This window comes from Agelaius phoeniceus, chromosome 2 (assembly GCF_051311805.1).
Source record: "Agelaius phoeniceus isolate bAgePho1 chromosome 2, bAgePho1.hap1, whole genome shotgun sequence".
NCBI lineage: Eukaryota > Metazoa > Chordata > Aves > Passeriformes > Icteridae > Agelaius > Agelaius phoeniceus.
Genome location: NC_135266.1, coordinates 18,431,392 through 18,448,526, shown reverse-complemented (window position 1 = coordinate 18,448,526; position 17,135 = coordinate 18,431,392).

Here is a 17,135-nt window from a genome sequence, read left to right as displayed (position 1 = left end):
TTGTTTTTGCCCTGGAAGCCGTGCCAAACCTGGCTCCAGAGAGTAAATTTGCCTGGACAAGTCTCCAACCCTTTTCAGGATTCAGACACTGAATAGTTTCCAGTAACTTCTCTACCAAAGATTCAGGTGCTTTGTTTAAAGTAAGCAAAGTTAAATTCAATGGCATTGAGAACTGCTTTTCTTATAATTCTTGTTCTTATAAATCTTATAATTCTGCCTGGCTGAACATTTGGAATAAAGTTAGTGCCTTCAATTTTCTTCTGAAATGGGTGCTTACCTACAGCACTGAACTCTAGATCAGAGTAGGTCTTTTGGCCTGATTTTGCTGTGTCTGAGACACACATTTAAGGTTAAAATATGCATCAGTCTTCACATATTCTCTGCAGTTGAGTGGTAATGGGATGCATTCCCAGTGCATGGGACAGCTTATTTAATGTATGTTAATATTATGAGCAGGCTGTTGGGTTCTACTGCGCTGCACCAAAGGGTAAAACAGGCAGTAAAAGCATAAGTTACTGGTAAGGATGAAAAATATAAGAGCACATCTAAGAGGTGATATATCTAACTCAGCTGGCAAAAGAAAGGATTCTGTAGCTTTGCAGTGGAACACGCTGATATGAAGGAACAAAAAAAAGAATGCTCAATAATGCTTATTAGCATCTTCATGCCCAATACCCCTAAGATCAATATTGCAGCAGTCTGAAATATGAACAAAGACAGTTTCTTTTTACACCATTGAATACAAACTTTGTCTTTTATCATCTATTTGTCAAAACCAAATTAGCTGCTCATGTGAAAATGAGTGATTCAGAAGCAAGTCCTAGTTTTTTGCTGTTTCTCTAGTTAGATTAAAGGCACTTTAGCCAATAAGAGGACAAGGCAGTTCTTTTATCTATCTGTGAAAGAGATCTTTGCATGTATTTTTTTTCTTTTGGGCATATCAGAATTATTGGTGATTGATGAAGTCGATGCCTTTAATGAAGTTGCCTAGGAGAGAGATCCTAAACTATCTGAAAGGACAAGTGGAGAATAGTTCATTACAGGCTGTTACATGAATGTTCTTGGGTAAGGATCTTCCAGCACAAAGGCAGTTGCAGAGCTCTCACTGCCACTTCCAGAGTTTTTGTAGCCTTATCACAGTACCTGTCACTGTGTCCTGGTTCCAGCAATGACAGGGTTGATTTTTGCAGTAGCAAAGGGAGCATGGCTAGGACCTGAAAGCTGTTCTACACCACCTCACATCATTGCCAGGGGTAGGGGAAGGAAGTTTATTCCAGGAAAAAGGGGTTTTTCCTGTTGAGTAAATGTGTTGGAGGGAGCGGTTGGGTAACCCTAATTCTAACCATTTACATGTGAATAATTTACCACTCTCTTGTACATTAAAAAAAAAATTAATATTGTTTTTGGTACTTTTCATTTTCCTATCTCATTGCTCTCTCCAGTAAACTGTTATTATCTTAATTGGTGATCTTGGCCTATTGTACCTCCAGTTCTCCCCTCCAGCCACCCACAGGGGATGGGGCAGTGGGGAGTGAGCAGTGTGTGGTTTTAGTGAGAGCACTAAACTGGAGAAAACCATTTTCTAAACCACAACACACTGGCATAAACAAGTAACAAGCTTGGGGGTCCTCTAAACTGGAATACATAATTGATTCCTGTGATTATTTCCTGTTGGCATAGACTGAGAAATTGGTTTTCCACTATTTTCATTAAGCAGTAAAACACCCAAAAATACATCTTAAGGAATAAAAAGATGAATGTCTTGTTTTAGAATAAAGGCCTTTTACCTTGTTGTGTCTTCTATGTCTTCCATTAATAAATATTAATTGTTAATACAAGTAATAGGCAACACTGTTTTCTAATCTGAAACTGAACTGTTTGATGCACTCTGAGTAATTTTGAAAGCAGAGCGTATTTCTGAATAAAGAGCATGACACTAGCTTTACATATTCAGAATTCAAATCCTAGAATTGCTTAAACCCACACTTTCAACCCTGAGAGAGATGTTGAAGCATGTCCAGGATGTCACCTAAAGTGGGAGGCATGTCAGATGGAGTTTGAAAAATGCAGTATGGAAACAAATGGATGCATTTTGGGGACCAGAAATACTCCAGGTGAAATGCACAGCAGATGCCTCTAGTTTGAAGAAGTCTAAGGAGCTGAATTTTATACTTTGAAGTCTAAGGTCTCCTACAACCATTGGTTAAGACGTATGGAGAGTCTTGGGCTGTTTGCAGCCCCTGGATAGTTATTGACCCATAGAACTCTGCCTGCAGTGGGAATTTCATGCTTGCTACTAAGGAAAGACTTAGACATGTTATGCAATATGTCTTCTGACATTTTAGGCACTTCTTCCCTCTCTGAGTAAGGGGATTCATGCATCAGAGAGTAATCCCAGCCCTGGTGTGGCCCAGTGGCCACTGCCTGCCAAGTTCCTTCACTGATCACCAGAGAGCAATCCACTTCCATGGAGTAGGTAGATTAAATTTTCCAAAATAAAACCTTACAGAGTCAGATGTGAGTAGAAATGAAGAGGCATTTATTATTGATGCCTTTTGTTAAACATTTATGGGGAGCCATAACTCTGCTTGGTATTTTAAGTATAGTATTTAGAGATTTATTTCCCTTTCTCCTCTTGGATTACTAAAGTTGATGTACTTTCATAGGCTTTGAGTTAGCTCCATGCCAGCAACAATTGTATTTCTTCAGAGAAAGCTTTGGGGTGTGATTCAGCTGGACATTTGGCTCTTTTTGTAATATGATGTGTTGTCTGATGAGAGCTAATGAGCTTCTGGATGCTGCAGTTATTTCCACCTGGGCTAGATCAAGGCTTTCCAAAGATACAGTTCCCCACATCTTCTTTCCCAAACAAACTTGTCAATAATACCAAGTAACAAAATCCCTGTGCAGTGAAGAGTTTTAAATCTATGTATGCAATCTCTTTTTTCACACTACCCATTAATTTAAAAGTCCAGTACAGTCACAGAAATCACAGTCTCTGGAGTCTGGGAGACAATCAGCTATCCAGACACAGATGTCTGCTTTAGGATGAGCTACTCTTGAGTCTCCATTGCCTTGACTCTGTTGCCATGGGCTGAAATGGGAGCTTAGACAGCCAGTTTATATTTAGAAAACACACACTCTAGGCTAAATCGCTCCAAAGTGTTCAGTGTTACCTTTCAGTGCTGGTTTCAGTTCCCCGTACACAGGTGTCAAGTGCCATTTCAAATGCCCCTGGAGATACCAACTGGCCTAGGGGCCACTTCAGAGATGAGATGGACTCTCAGAAGTCCTATTGCATATCACCCAGACTTTGGTTTTATGTCACTCAGAACCTGCTTTCGAATGCCTGACTTCTGCTGTTAAATCCCAATATTAATTATGTTGCTCTAGGAAAATAGCTCCTTGAGAGAGATGCTTTTCAGTCACTCAATACAGAAAATGTGTACACTATATTTACAACCTCTTCATAATAAATACTTTATTACTGATTTTCTACAGTTTTTCTTCTGGCTTATTTTTAATAATGTATTTACTTTGGATGTATTCCTGCCTTTCATGTTTGTGTGTTTTCCTCTGCTTTATCTACATTACAATTATTTTTTTGTGACTAATAACAAAAAAATATACTTCCAAAATTATCCATAAGCTATCTTTATTTTATTTTTAATAACTATTTATTTTTGAAATGTTTTTGGCTTTTGTGCCAATGTCATTATAGTTGTTTATGAAGCACCACAATGCTTTTCATTCCACTAATAACTGTTCTCCTGAAAGATGAGCTAATTTTGCATAACTGAGTGTGCAATTACAGTCTCTTTTCAAAAATTGTGAAAATCCCTTCACTTTCAAATAATGTTTTAGATGATGTTGATTACATTTTATGCATAAAATTGAACTGAATTATATGCATTTATTCCTTCAGGGCATCAGAATGGACAGAAAGCTCTTGCAGTTATTCAGCAATGTGAGCTAACCTTAGAGTTCATTTCAGTCCTTGTACGGAACTGCTTGAAAGTTTTTTGTGTAAGGATAATGAGGTAATTTTTTTAAGCCTGATTTTTATCCAGTTTCTCATGATCTTAATGAATTTCATGGACAGCCTCAAGATCTGATAATTAGCCTGCTTGTTATGATTTTCAAATATTTGATTATCTTCTATCTAAATAACCATTTAGGTGAGTGATGCAAATTTTCTCGATGAGCAAGTATTGGTTGTGCTATTTTTGTTAACATATTAAACAAGCCACAGCCACCACGATGATCAGATTTATGCACTGCCTGTTGATTCACTCAATCTAAAGCTCATACAGAAGTTGCTGTCTTTTCATAGGACCTGAGACATTTTGAAGGACACAAGAGCTGACAGACTGCCTAGTCCACAGATTATTATTAACTTCAGTCACAAGAAGTTTAATCCCCAAATGCAGGAGACAGAATAACCTTGTGTTTTGTGAATTTTCCTCTGCTTACATGAGTGGAGAAGAGGTGTTAGAGTCATACTCAGCTTTATTACAATGCCACTGACTATGAAAGGCTGAATCTGAAGTTCTTCCTCAAAGTTCATAGAATTTTTTTCAGGAACTTCTCCCTTACATTGACTTCAAATTCATTTCCTTTAAAAAGAACTCCAAGTTGAATAGAAGATATCTCATAATTAAAAACATTGCTACTTCTTTAATGATCTAATTAGTTTTACCTGCCAGGGTCAGCTTCATTGATTTCAATTAAAAAGAAAACGAAAAGTCCTACCAAGTGACCTACTTTTTAATATATTCAGTAAGATCAAGGTTGGAGAAGGGAAATGTTTTAATGAACACAATCTGTGTTTGCTGAAAGCAAAACTATTACTGATTTCTTATTGATCTGAAAAAGGAAGGTACAAACTAGGTTAGAGGATAATTCATGTTTTTTCATTAAAAATCAATGAAAACAAGACTGACCTGCTTTATTCCCCTTGTGTTTACACTTGAAACAGATTTGATCATTAGGGGAACAGTAATGGTCTAATTATTTAGACCATTCTTAATTCAAATTGTAGAAGTGGATGGAGTTGCCTAACTATAAATAACAAAATGCTTTTACATAATAGTATCTGGGGAAATGGTGTGCTGGGAGTCAGATTATGGCCACAGAACAGCATTATTAATTTATGTCATGACTTCAGAAGTACCATGTAACATTAGGTTGGACAGGAACATCAGAGTTAAGAAGAAAAAAAGCTTTCAGATCAGACTTTAGTAATAAGAGTAAGTAATGAGTCTCTCCTCTCTTTGAAGTGGGATGATGTTGTGTTGTGTACATTACAGCTTGTAAACTGCTTGTCTAAAGGGCCATCTCTAAGGCCTGTAAAACAAATAACACACATTGTTTAGCCAGATATTGCATTATGGAGTATTATGGTGATGGCTATGTCTCTACAGTTAAATTAGCGTGCCAAAAGGAGTGACTCTGAGCATTGGACCCCACCTCTGCTTTGGACCTCTCCAGATGGCTCTTTCTGAGACCAAATTTATGTAGGCGTTGGCAGTGTGGCTGTGAGCTCGCCACTCCACTTGGTCTTGGTGCCAAGGATTGCTTCTCTACCTTGTTTTAAGCTGCCAGTAGGAACAGAGCCAGTTCAACTTCCTTGAAGCCCAGACCCAGTAACCCTTTGTCAAATATACCATGTTCTTGCTGCACTGTGACAGCAGTGTCAGTAAAGTTCTTCTGGCAGTGACAGCTTTTGTAAATAGGGAACTTTCAGGCTAGGCTTATAGGGAGATCAGTTCAGCTGTTGTTGGGATCTGTCTGACCTTTCTGGCTTTTTTGACCTAGAGGCTGTTTGTCTCAGTGATCTCAGTGCAATTGTGTACATTAGAGAAATGCATGTTACTCTTTTCTAGCCTTTAAATGCATTGTTTTCTATTTTCACCTTGAGCTTTTGTGCAGAAGTCCCCTAGCACAGCACTACCATTAGTCTTAGCAAGGAGACTTGACTTGTCCTACACTGAAGGGCTGAGGGACATGGCCCACTATTCTATTCCTTCCTGAAGCATAGCATTTTTCTAATGCATGCCTGAAGCTTAAAACAAGCTTAAACCAATAATGACTCCAGCCTTCTTCTTTAGGCAATCAATCATGCTTTGAATGACTGTTGTGCAGGTGAAAACTAATCTATTTTTACTGATTTGTGCTATCATGTTTTCCACCATTTGTATCCACAGATGGAAAATACCCTTTTTTAGGCTTTATATGCCCCTTTACGTGACCCTAAGGCTTTTAAACACTTTGGTAAATAAGAATTACCTGTGCTCCTTTCAGTTCAGCAGCAAAATCCCCAAGTAATCTTGTAACAAAAACAGTTTTTCATATAACTTCTTCAGAACCCTATTCAGTCAATAATTTGATTAAAAAGCCTTCACACATTTTTTGTAACATTGCCACAGCCAGGATTAGACTAACAACTTGATAATTATAAATCTAAGGTGTTTGGGTCATACATCATTGGACCAGTTTAATAAGCTCAACTTTGGAGAAGTAGAACAAAGTGGTTAATAAAAGAGAACTTTCTTGTTCTATAATGAATTTTTACACCAAAATTCAAGCGACAAACCATTTGAATTCTCATTATTCTGTTATTATTACAAGTTCCATGAACTTCTTATGTACATGACTGCAATGTCAGATATAAAATAGGGTAGGCAGATGTCCTGCTTTATTTTGAAACATAACATGTAGTTATGTTACTTTCTTAGCAGTCTTTCGGGAAACCAGTGCATCTTTCACACAGATTCAAGTATTGTTTAAAATCCTCAACATCTTTGTTACCTAGCCCTGTGCTTGGCCAGATTAAGTTTTGATTTGCACTTTGGTTTTTACCTCCCTTTATTTTTGAGTGGTTTTTTAGGCAAGATGAAGTTCAAGCAGTTTAAGTTTCATTGATTAAATTAACAGAGATTTATTTTTTAAACAAATTTGCCCAAGAACCAGCCTCACCCAAGGCTTTTGATAGTCTCAAGGAATTCTGTCCATGAGCATTTCTATCTATGTTTGGAGGAATAAATTCAGATGAAGGCCTTGCAGCATCACATGCATCAGGGTTTAGATGTGTTTTCCTCTTCTAGTGTTTGGCAGGCATGTGAGTGTCTTGGTTTGAAAGACAGGTGTCTGCTTAAGGAAGACAGGAGCCTCCCTTGAAATAGAAAATGTAAACCCCCTCCCTTGAAATTATTGTAATTTTGAAATTAAAAGGCTCTCAGGCAAAGATATGGGAATAGGAATAACAGTTTGTTACTAGGAGAACTAAAAATACAAATGTAATAGTACAAACCAGAAAATCCTACTGACAGGGTCAGAATATGACCTCACACTCTGTTGGTCAGGGTGTTGGCAGCAGTCCCATTAAATGGTGGCTGCAGTCCTCCTGCAGTGCCAGCTGTGGTTCTGTTGGAGCAGGGATCCTGTAGAAGGGTGGAGTTTTCCTCTGAAAGTCCAGTGGGAGTGTAGATGGGCCTGGTGTTCCTCTGGAAATCCATGGAGAAGGCAGCTACTCCTCAGTGAATCCAGTGGGAAAAGGCAGCCTGGAGTCTTCAAATCTCCGATTATATCCAGGTAGGAATGCTTGGCCCCTCCCTCTAGGTGGAGCATCTCCCAATGGGATGATGTAATTTTATCAGTCAGGCCCATTAACAGCAGATGTCTCTGTGCAGGGAGGATGGGTTGTGAAAGAGATAAGAGAAACTGCCCAATTAACAGAAGATAACTGCCCCACAGATAGGAATAGAATACACACACCCATTTACAACCTAAGACAGTGAGTTAACAGGAAAAATGCAATGTGTACTCCTTATCTGGGGAATGCACTATAGCAGGTGTAGCTGAAAGGCAAGACTTTAGGTTAGTCTCCTTTTCTGAGCACGAATGTGGGCCTAAATTTTCTTTTTCTTGATTTTTTTTTTTTTTTTTAATTTTGCTCCTTTGGACCTTTTCTTCCCCCCTTGCACTGCCTTTCCATTACCCTTTCTTGAGCTATGAAAAAACTTCAAAACTACATCCCACTATAATTGTATCTCTAACACTGCCCCATAGACATAATTCACCTTTTGTGCTTGGGGAGGTGGATTGAGTTTAAAATGTCTGAATTGTAGTCTGAAGTCTGTGTTGCAGCCTCTTGGAGAGATATTTTTTCAGTAAGAAATTGAGGAGGTGTCTGGCATGATTTGGGGTAGTGCATAATGTGGAGTGGAGGTGTTTGAAGGTGAAGAGCTCATTGAGAAGGAGTTGAAGGAATGTGGAGGAGCCCACACACAGAAGGGCTGTAAGAAGGCTGAGTAGTGCCAGAGATAAGGGGTCTCTAATACCTTCATGTCTTTGGTTTCCCAGACTCTGTGCTTTCCTTCTTATCTTCCCTCTCCTTCCCACTGCTGCAGACTTCTTGAACACTCAGTCCCTCACAGTACACATTTCACTGGTATTATTCAGTTACTTCCTTAGAAGAATTGGAGCTCCTTCTGTATTTTCTGCTATGCTCTATGTTTTGTTTTGTTTTTTTTTTTTTTAACAGCTCAAAGCTGTTTTCCCAAAGCCCTCACTGGAGAAGATTGCATCAAAACATTTGTCTTTCTTCCTTCAGCATTAAGAGCCTGGGTGTGAATTGATGATAGGAGGATGAGAGGCAGCTGCACTGAATGCTGATCTGACTCACATACTACCTAGCTCATATTAAAGACCTCAGAGTTAAAAGTTTGAATGACCTTTCATGTTCACAGTGTGCTTGTAAACTGTGATCCCTTTCCCTAGTGAGCATTGATGAGAAATGTGCTCTCTTTTCCCTCCAGGTGTGCACCCAGTGTGTAGCTGATATACATTGGTGACAATGAGAGCCATGGTGCATCCAAATCAGTTAATCCCAGGTGCAACCAAAACAAGTGAGTGAAACTTGCCATTTAAAAGAATTTTTTGTTTAATTCACTTTTTTTGCCATGTATTTCTCCAGAGTTCTGTTTTTCAAGTTTGCTTTGTTTGAGTACTCCCAAATCTGGAACACTGATGGTAACCACACATCCATATAAATTTTAAAACACTTAGATCATTGATGAGGAAGAGTGAGCAGACTTTTAATTCCAGTACAAGTGGCACTCAGCTATAATAATACTCAGGGCATTATTGAAAGCATGCCTTTCTTTTAGTACAAGTATGCTAATTGCTTCTCAGTCTGCAAAAACTCTAAGCACGATTTTAGTAGCATTTCTCATCAAAATTGCTTCAGCATTTTAATTAAACAGCATTTGTTTAATCCCCAGTGTGTGTCTTTTAAATTGGTGAAACACTCCTTAACAAGTGTGTTTTTGGCTCAGAAGAATCCCACTGGAACTGTTTCAAGGATGCAGACCTGGCAAGCAGGAAGGGAGAAGGCTGGTTACCTCCCAGGTGCTTTGGATCTGCAGTGTCTTACAGCAGGGGCAGGTTCTGAACCTGTCAGAGGAAACCACTCTTCACAGCCATGCCAGCAGCTTACTTTTCTCTCCCTCTTCCCTCTTTGTACTAAGGTAAAATGTCTTTCTGTATAATTTTGTGTTCAACACTCCCTTACCCTGACTTACTTTGATATGAAAAAAGTCCAAGGATGCTACAAGTGCTTGTGGGAGCATTAACACTTAGATTCTTGACATTGTGGCAGAGCACCTAGTTTTACACAGATCAGAGACATATCTGTCCACTCTAAAGACTACAATCCAAACAGAAAACATGCAGCATTGCTTTTTCTCTGAGGTACAGCCACAAGCAAAGGAAGTGATCCACTTCATAAGCTGCTAAGCCCAGACACTCTGTCAGATGTATAAAGTAATGGTGCTGGGAAATGGACATGTTCACATAAAACACATGGTTGTATCCTGTTGTCTTGATTTCTTCCACTTGCAATGAGAACTGCTATTGGATTTTAACACTGCCTGAAATATATTGGTTGCTGATGAGTCATCCCACTGGAAAAGGGCTGCTTGCATCACATTACTCCAGTGCTGCCCTATTACTCTCTTGCTACCCTGTTCTCATGATGAAGGGTTGTTGTGCCAGGCCTTTGGAAGGAAAGCCTAGGGATGAGATGTGAATGTATTTAATAAAGAAGTCCAGATACCAGAAATAGGTTTTTCATCTGGCATAGTACATGACATTTTTCCAGAGCAGGTATTGAAGGACACCATCTCTGGCTTCTTTAGAATTTTTCCATTGTATTCATTTATATTAGTTTGCAAAAGATGGCATAATGGCATTATTCCTCAATCTTCTAGGAAATGACATTGGATTTCATTTGGTTTTGTCTGTTGAAAGCTGTATCTGATGGCAGACAGATCTCACATTCATAAAAGGCCTCTAGGTTTTATAGTTTGATATTCAGTTTTGGAAGACAGATCACTTAGTATAATTCCAAAGGCATCAAAATGAGTCACCTCTTTCTTTTAAATTTCTTGTTTATGTACTGTACCTCCCTGCTGTTGTGTTGAGGTTTATATTCCTGCCATATTTGGAAAAGGCTTTAAGAAGATACTTTACTATGGTTGCAGTCCAATTTCTCTGCTACCCCAGTGCTCTGCTTCCAAAGGCAGTCTCTATGTGTTGTGTAACAGGTTTATGGAAACACATTCTCTGCAAGGGCTGTTGTGTTGCTTTACAAATAACTTCATCTTATTTCATAGAAACAGGATTTTTTTAGTAATTCTTTCTAGTTTCCCAGGAAAATTAGACAGAATCAGATGTAGATATTATAAAGTTCTAAAGCAAGTGAAACATCACAGGACATACCACATTCAAACATTTATAGATAGTGTAATGAATGATTTTAGAGAGGGCACTAAATGCTTGCTAAATCACTTTAGATAAAAAAGAAATAAAATAGAAGCTTTATCTTGAGAATCCTTACCATAATAGTACATTGTTTGGAGGAATCATATGGAACAAACATCACTTCTGACATTTACATTAATATTGTGATTTCCAGAGGGATATTTCAGTTCATTTATTTTCCCTCTGTTTTCTCTAGTGGCTGTTCTTTAGGCTGCATCTTGATATAATGGAAAATATAAATCCCACAATTCTTCAAATACAGAAAGTGATGCTTTGCAGGTTGTAAACACTTTTGCCCTTTAAGTATTCAAAAGACTCTATTTGTCTGCATGCAGTAGGGACTCCTGCTAACCTGCTGGTCTGCATCCACCTGCTATTCAGGACTCTCCCTCTTCCTTTTAACTTTTCTTGGCCTCCTGTGTTCTCTCACAGAGCAAAAATTAAATAATGCTGCTGTCTTGACTCCAGGTAGATCCCAAAGCAGCAGTTTGCAGGACCAAAAAAAAAAAAAAAAGTACTGCTTAGTTTTGATTATCCATCAATTTTCAGGTTTGCTTGAAGCACTTTACATAAAAGAAAGAAGGTGGCATTTCTGGAAAGGTTAAGTATCCATGTGGGTTTAGAAGCAGCTCTGTTATTTATTGATCTCCATTGAAAAAGATACTTCATATTGTCAGGAAAAATGGCCAAAAATCATCTGAACATACAAGCCAGGTAACCTCAGGAAGCTGTGCAGTCTTAGGGAAAGGGCAGCTAACTGTGGTGGCAGGAGTCTGCCTTGCTGCTCATGTTTGGGACCAAAAAGCTGGTGGCAAGAAGGAGGGAAATACGTGGGAAATAATCCTCCTGTGAAAGGCAAATGAGTAAGGGGATTTGTTTGATTAAATCCTACTTCTGCTGCATAGGTCTTGAGAGATTGCAGAAAGTGTTAAAAGAGGAGTGAGAAACTTTCACTGCTTGAGAACAGACACTACTGCTTGAGTTGACACTACTGGGATGCTCAGGGAACTAATCCTGCCTCATGGAGACTCCCTGACAAATGCTTCTTTTTCTTTTCTTCCTACTTTTATTTTTGCATCTTAGCAAAGGAGTAGGAATTCAAGTGCAAAGTAGTAAGATTGCCTGCTCTGCACTCAAAAAGAAGGGATGTAGCTTTTTTTGGTGCCTTTTCTTTTTTGTTGGTTTGGTTTTGTTTGGTTATTTTTACTTATCTCTTTCTCTTTGGATGAGTGATGCTTTAGCTTTAATTAAATATTGATGTAACCATCTAACCATTACTGGGACATGTGCATAAGGAGCACATGTGTCTCTAAGACATTTCCAACATTCAAACAAGCCCAGAACAAATAAGGCAAATCTGTCTAACTCTGTGCCTTTAAATTAAGAGGATCTGGTTGGAGACTCTTCCCACATGAGGCTTGATATAATCAGATATGGGGCCTTTCCCCTTATTCCACAATTTCTAAAACAGAAGATCAATCATCCACTGCTGGATGCAGGTATCCCATCTTAGTTTCAATAAGAACTGTCTGGGTACATCTCTGGAAGGCATCTGGCCACTAATGAGAAAATGGGGACATAATAAAACAGATTGTTCCTGTTCTCCTCACTGACTCAGTTCCAACATGTACAAAGTATTGCAGTTTGCCAAATGTCTCACCAAGACACTTTCTCAGAATATGAACAAAGATCCCTCAGAAATCATCTGGTCTCTTTCTGTGAGCTGTTGCATAGAGTCGATGAAAGTATTTCAGTTAGCTTGAGTGGAAAAGCACTTGCCATAATTCCAAAATTTGATTAGATGGAAAATCCAGACAGCAAATTGACATAGATTTTGTTTTAGCATATGAGTTTATCAAAGAAGAAGCAGTCTGTGTGTGTTGGAGGAATGCAAAAGACCATTTGCCCTGTCTGTCTGTTTGTATAAGCACAGCCAGTTTAACTACTACGCTGCAGCAGTGCCATCTGTCAGATCAGCTATAAGGCATGTTTTATATCACAATAAAGATCCAGTGGTAGTTTGCCTTTCATCTTAAAAGGGGTGGGGAGAGAAAATAAGGATTTTGTCTATCATTTATGTCTAACTGCTGCCTCTCAGGTGCCAGACTAGTTTCTACCTTTTTCCCCAGGAAAAAAATGCAAACATAAAAATCATCAGTACCACCACCACCAGCACCACCACCACCATTATCAACCAAAAAATAAAACCAAAGCAAAAATCACAAACCAAACCAAAAAACCAACCACCTGACCAAAAAAAAAAAAAAAAAACCAAACCAAAACCACTCCTCACAACCCTTTCCAGATTCTTCATCATCCCTCAGAAAAAATTGGGTGCCTCAAACATTCTCCATTTTGAGCAGCAGCTTCTGAACTCCCCTTTCTTTTGTGTAATGGGAGCCTGGATCTGGTGGGAGCAATGTTACCAACTTTCTCTGTGGTTTCTGGCACTCCTTGGGATGTGGTGGGTTCTCAGCTTCTGACGTATCACACCAAGTGTCCAAAGACATTCCTGAATTGTTTTCTGCATTTTTCACACCTGATTTTCAGACTTAATATTATTTGCTCATATAGTCCCATTGTCTGAGTTGATTTTATTTTGTTAATGAATATGTCTTTACAAGTGTTCAGAATTTTAATTTTCTTCTCCTTTTGCCTCTGTGAGAAAGATAATTTATGTCATAAGAAGCTGAAAATTTTCTCCCTAAGGGTTTTCCTAGTAGAGGAGGAGTCCTGAATGAGAGCTGAATGAGACTCATGCAGTGTGCTAAAGTCATCACTAGGTTCATACTTTTTAAATGGAGTCTAGAATTGCATGGTCCAATAATTTATGCCTGGTGAAACATCTTATTAGGGCCATGAAGTTATACAAATTAATTATCCCCTAGGCTTCCAGGTCTCTTCTGTGTGTGGCTCCAGAAATAAATTCCTGCAAAGGACAGAGGCAAAACTGCTCCTGCACTTAAAAAGGGAAATGGCTCCAATGTGGCTGGGGGGGTGGGACATGCAGCAGGGCATTGGCACAGGAAGCAGCTAAGATCCTAAACAGGTTCCTTTGTTCAAGATCATTATGTCTTCCTCTGCCTCAATTTGATGCCCCAGTAATTGAAATAAGAGCTCTTCCACACTTTATTGTTCAGTAAAGTACTACAAAGTATTTTGAAGTATGATGAATAGCAGATTTCCTGAGAATATAATCTTAAATTGATCATCAAATCTTTTAGTGAATCTTTTTGGCTACAGTGACAATGTTGAGGGACAATATTTTAAGGTTGCAAGGCATGACATAAGAAGACAGTTTGGGGCATGTCAGGAAGATGCCCTTTCCCTGGGGGGCTCATCAGACCACTCCCATGTTCCTGGCTCTTGGCCCCCTCTGATCTTTGCTCCTCAGTTGGGTGTGGATGGAGATGACATGGTCCTTTTCCCTGAGAGTCACCACTGCAGCTGTGCCTGAGGTCAGCCTCCATTGCTCCCAGTAAGCCATCAGTAGCTTCCATGCAGGTGTTCACTCTCCTGGGATTGCCAAATGGCACTGGTTGGTGACCTTTCCCAGGATGGTGCTGAACACAGGGGCTTTATCACCTCCCTGCTGCTACTGCAGCATCGGTTTCCCTGTAACACAGCTCCTGCTCACTCTAGCAGGCGACTTCCTTCTCAAACCTTTTGAAGATGTTGTATTTCAGTTGCAGTACTTCATAAAAAGCATATTGGAACAAGCTAACCTTTAAGAGAATTTTGCTGACCTGCATTGAGTTCTTGTATAATTAAATCTGGCACACTCCAGCAATAGGTTCTGAGTCACCTCTTCACATCACAGCAAGGAGCTACTGAGACCTCCAGCCTTTTGAAATTACAAAAACATTTTGTAAGACTATTTTCTATGTTGATTGAGTTGTAGCTACCTTGGGAAAAATCTCTGGAACCTTTAAAAGAAACAATTTCTTGTCAGCTCAACGTGACACTGTTAAAAGATTGAATATTAGGAAATGATTCCATTAAAAAAGAAAAGAATTCTTACTGAAACTTTTAGATGTGCCAAATCCCTATTGACAAGACCTTTCACTTACCACAAATGAGATAAATGGAAATATCAATGTCATATTAGGTAAGCAACTAAATGGAAAGAGTGAGTTTGAAGAGTCAAAGAACCCATTGGGAAAAGCAGAGCATATCTTCAGTGGGCTGAAGAAATGAAAAACATTCTTCAAACGGTTGCTTTATCAGGATGTGAAAAGGCCAAGCCTTTATGCTGCTGTAATTTATGGATATCTCCTGTTTGTAGGACAAAGTGAAAGAGAAAAACTTAATCATATTTCTGCTAGAGGAAGAAAAGACTCAGTCTCCCTTCTGTTTAAAAACTGAAATTAATTTTAACCCAACTGCGTCTGTGTGGCTACCAAGTATGAAAAGCTAGGCAGAGGTGCACAATGTAACTTTGGAAGCACACTTTGGAAGACAACGTTAGCAGGAATTCAAAAAGCACATCTAAAATTAGGACATGGCCCTAAATCCCCAGCTACCAAGCTCTTCCCTACTTTGGGGGGTTAGAAGTAATTGCAATCTGGTCTCTTCAGCTTTTCTTTCCGTTTTGGCTTTTATACACATACTATCATCGTGATTAATGAAGACATCATCATGCACTAAAAATGTTACATTTGACAAGTGTTCCAATTAATGCATCAAATATTATGCTCAGTTCAAATTCCCTGAACCTATGGAGTTCACTTGAAAGCAAAGTCCTTCCTCTGGGCAAAGCTCCCAGCTTTCATAGCACTCTCATGATTGCTATAATGGAGAGAGGAAATAATGACCACCCCTGCCCCCAGCTGCAATTTCTGAAGCTTTACCATCAAGTCCTTTCTAGAATCAAGAGAATATACTGCTAGCTTTATTTCTGTTCAACAGCAGTGACTTCTGGTGGGTCCTTAAGCAGCCTAAACTCATTTCCCTGTGAGATATCCTGAAGAATGCATGACTTTCCTGTGCTGTTCAAAGAGCATAGTCAGAATTAACTTGGAGAACCAAGTCACTGTTGTGTTGTACTACGAATCACATGCTTTTCCCTGCTCTTACCAAATTTTAAATTATGACTTAGTTTTTTTTTTTAATCACCAAGCCCCTATTTTTATTTTCTGTTCTTAGGAATGTGTGTTAGAATTTGTCTTTGGATGGCTGTGAAGTGCCCACCCAACCACTCTCTCACTCCCCCTCTTCAAAAGGATAAGGGGACAAATTAAGACAAAAAAGCTTGTGGGTTTCGATGAGGAGGGGGAGATCACTAACCAATTACTGTCAGAAAAACCAGACTCATCTTGGGGAAGTTTAATTTAATTTATTGATAGCTGAAAATTGACAGTTAAATAAAATAGTGAGAAACCAAAAATTCTCATGCTCCCAGGCTCAACTTCACTGCTTCTTTTTCAATTCTTCTTCCTCCTTCCCTCAGAGCAGTGCAGGGGAAGGGGGAGAGTGGGTTGTGGTCCTTTCATAGCAATTTATCTCTGCCACTCCTTATTCCTCACTCTGTTCTGCTGCTCTGCGTGGGGTTCCTCCAAAGGGCCACAGTCCTTCACGAACACCTCCAGTGTGGGTCCTTTGCACGGGGTTCAGTCCTTCAGAGTGTGAGCTCCCACATGGGCTCAGGTCTTGCTGAAAACATGCTCCAGCATGGGCTCTCCACAGGCTGGAGCTTCCTTCAGGGCATGGCCACCTGCTGAGGTGCGGGGTCCTCCATGGGCTGCAGGTGGATGTCTGCTCCACTGTCACCTGCATGAGCTGCAGGGTGACATCTGTGGTCATCTGTGTGGGTTACAGGAGACTCTGGAGCATCTGCTTCCCCTCCTTCCCCCCCAGTCCTGGTGTAGGCAGACCTGTTTCGCCCCCATTTTTTTTTCACTTCTCATTCCCACAGCTGCTGCACACCATTTTTTATTCCTTCCTAAGCATTTTATCAGAGAGATGCCATCAGTAACTCTGTTTGGCTCAGCTGTGTCTGGGTCCATCCTGCAGCTGGCTGGAACACAGGTGCAGCTCCTCTTTTTTTCTCACAGAGACCATCCCAGCACAGTCCCTTACTGTCAACACCTTGTCAGTAAACCTAGCACATCAAGGTGATCTGAGAATCTGTTATGATCTGCTTATTAAAATTATTAGAGAGATGCCCCTGCCCAAATTATGGTGCAAAGGAGACCATGTGCCAAAGTCAATAGTATGGATTTTATTTAACAGTAATTGTGAGGTGGAGAGAGATAGAAATAAATAACAAAAGTAAGGGAGACAGAGAGTGACAGAGACAGATTAGGTAGAAA